Raw genomic sequence first — 3,406 nt, 5'->3', positions numbered from 1 at the left:
TGGTGGGGAGGAGGAGGAAAGGGGGGGGGGGGGAAGGAAAAGAGCGAATGAGTTTCAGATCTGCAGAACATGCCAGTCCCTTCCCATTGGCACACACTTTTTGAGGGAGAAAGGAGAGAGTTTTCTTGGCCAGTCTCAAAGACTGCGCACCCTCATCAATCACTTTTGGGAACACTATACTGGAGAAACATTTCACCCCTCTCTGACTGCTTTTCTGAATCCCTCTCCTCCTTTTTCATGTTTTATAAAGGGGCCAAAGTGGGAGGAAAATATTAAGGAGTTTGGGGTTGGATGAGGGCTGCCCCACAATATTCTCGTGTCTGAAAAAGGGACTCGACACCAATCAAGGTGGAAAGTACCCAGGAGATTTTGGCATGTGAGCCAGGAAATCCCACACAAACCTTTCCTCTTTTCTGGCAGCAACAATTCAACAACAATAACAACAATTTGCTGCATTTTATAGACTGTGGCAGTTGCCACATTCTGCCTAATGGTACTGCTGCTCAGTATAAATTCAATCCGGAATTTGAACATCATCACATTGAGGTCCTCAAGCCAGGAAACAGCGGGGGAATCCATGGGGCATCAGGGCAAATCCAGGAGCAGCAGGGAAAACCATTACCCCACATTGCCTGTATCTCCTGCATTGCTCCCTTATCCGTCCCACAAGGGAAACCTACACTATTTGCCTCCCCCAGCTGTGTTTTCCCCAGCTTGCCTTATGAGAACACGGGAAGCCTCCCTTGTTCTCAGGGCTCCATCCTAGGATGCTTCTAGGGTGGAATCAAGATGGAGCCCTGCTGGAAGTAGTCCTGTGTCATGTGATAGACCCTGGTGGGCTCTCTCTTGGTAGCATCCTGGCAGTGTCTTAGAATGCTGCAAAAGGTAAATGTGATGAGGTCCTTTGCCAAGTTAGAGTAGACCTGCTGAAACTAGTACAACAATTTGAAATGGTGAACTAACGTGATAGATTTCTTCCATGCATTGCTCATTCTAGATGTGTTCAGTGTGGTTCTCACATATGTTCCAAAGAATAACTTCTGTTTTGCAATGCCCCTCCCCCCTTTTAAATTACATTTTCGTATTCAATAATGTTCTTGTTCTTCTGAACGAAGAATAACACTAAATCATCAGTTTGTTTCACTGTTTTCTATTGCAGACCATGTCACATTTTACAGGCATTATGTTTCCCTACCATACTCAATACCAGATTCCATATGTGGGGCTTTTCAGATGTTAATTTAATAGTAAACAAAGATTACAAATGGAATGTAAACTTTAGATTATAGTACAATTTGTTATGATGAGTCTAACAGAGTTTTCTGGGGTTGAAAGTGACTTACTGTGGGCCAAGTGGGAAATTGAACTCTTGTCTCCAGAGTTGTAGCCCAACGCCTTAAGAACAGACATAATCCAATTGCTGTCAATATAATTAGGACCAATTTAAGCATCCAAGACACTTGCCAACTAGTTGAAGGATGGATGAGTATGCAGCCTAACACACAATGTCCCTCAATTTCTTGCAGGGGCCCCGCCTCCAACTGGCATGTTTTGCCACACTTGCTGGCAAATCTGCACTGGGAGGAGGGGGTGTGATAAAGTCCTATGACTTTTTAAAGCCCTGAAATGCTGAAAGGACTGTAATATACTGCTTTGAGCCACCCCTTTTTCTCGTGGTGAGAAAAGCAGTATAAAAATACTGTAAATAAATATACTGCCTAGAAGAGTTCATGGAAAGATAGAGTTGGAAGAGATCCCAAGGGCCTTCCGGTCTAATCCCCTGCAGGAACACACCATTAAAGCCTTCCTGACAGAATCCATTGCTCCATGTCCTAGTCTTTAGAACAGTAGAAAATGAACTTGCCCCCTCCTCAAAATGACATCATTTCAAATATTTCAACACGGCTACCATGTCCCCTCTCAGCCTTCTCTTTTCCAAGCAAAATATATCCACAGATACTTTGACTACAACTTTCAAATCCCCCTATTCTTGTGATCAGTGCTTCAGCTGGCTACACTACTCTGAGAGTTGAAACATTAAGAGTTATGGTTTGAGTCCAAAAAGATATAAGGTGTAGTCCCCCAAAAAGAGTAACTTGTTGCACTGGAACACCCAGATGGCATGTTAAATTATTTCGCCTGGCTGCTTTCCTGATAAGGTGTACTTGCTCAAATATGAGGAGAATTTAAATAGCAGAGTGTGAAATGCCTTACAAGGATATGCATGGAGGTAGTGCTCATGTACAAGAGTTTAGGACCTCAAACTGACCTCTCAGTCGAGGCCATAGTACAACCAGCCCAACTGTTTTGCAGAGCAAGAGAGCAGCAGCCTTGGGAATCTGATTTTAAGTACCATGGAAAGGTAGCAAATTCCTAGCTATTTAATGAATTATTGCTGTTGTAATTTTACTGCCTGAGTTGTGGTGTGTTTCTGCATGTATGAAGGTCTGCCTCAGATGCCAAAAAAGGGGCTGGATTTTGGCACACTCTGCCTTGATTTGAAGGTGTGTATGTTACTTTCCAGTTCTGAAATATTTAACTTTATTGAGGGCAAAATACTAAACACCTTAGCAGGAACCTAAGGAAGTTGTCACAATTTAAGAGAAATCCAACACAAATATCCTGGGACCAGTCCTTTCCTTCCCTTTTTCAAGAGTGTGGTCCTTTTACATTCCACCATGATGGTGCTATGATTCCACTTTCACTGCTATGAAATCCTGGAGTTTGTAATTAGCCTGGAGACTGCCACTTCTGTTCATCCCTTGAAACAATTGCCTCACCAAGCCATTTTTGTATCCATTATTCCATTCAGTGCACCACAACTCTGCTGGCTATACATCTTGTTTACAACTGGATTAAAGGAATGTTAAAAGGTGATTTTCTACCAGCCATCACTGCCTCTATCTGCATGAAACTATAACTTAAGTCACACTTTATTAGCCTCTGAATGTGCACATGTACCTTGAAATCACCTGTCGCCTTATGGTAATGTTTCTCAACCTTCCTAATACCCCTTAACGTAGTTCCTCATGTTGTGGTGAATCCCAACCATAAAATGATTTTTGTTGCTACCTCATAATTGTAATTTTGCTACTGCTATGAATCGTAATGTAAATACATCTGATATGCAGGATGTATTTTCATTCACTGGAGCAAATTTGACAGAAATACCCTGGTAAACTCAAATTTGAATACTGGTTGGGTTGCGGAAGATTGATTTTGTCATTTGGGAGTTAAAGTTGCTGGGATTTATAGTTGACCTACAGTCAAAGAGCATTCTGAACTTGGCACACAGAACTGCCACAAGCAACAGAAAATACTGGATGGGTTTGGTGGACATTAACCTTGAGTTTTGGATTTGTAGTTCACCTACATCCAGAGAGCACTGTGCACTCAAACAATGATA

Source organism: Anolis sagrei, chromosome 3 (genome assembly GCF_037176765.1).
Source record: "Anolis sagrei isolate rAnoSag1 chromosome 3, rAnoSag1.mat, whole genome shotgun sequence".
Taxonomy (NCBI): domain Eukaryota; kingdom Metazoa; phylum Chordata; class Lepidosauria; order Squamata; family Dactyloidae; genus Anolis; species Anolis sagrei.
The sequence above is the reverse complement of the archived record's forward strand: the minus strand, read 5'-3'. Positions refer to the sequence as shown.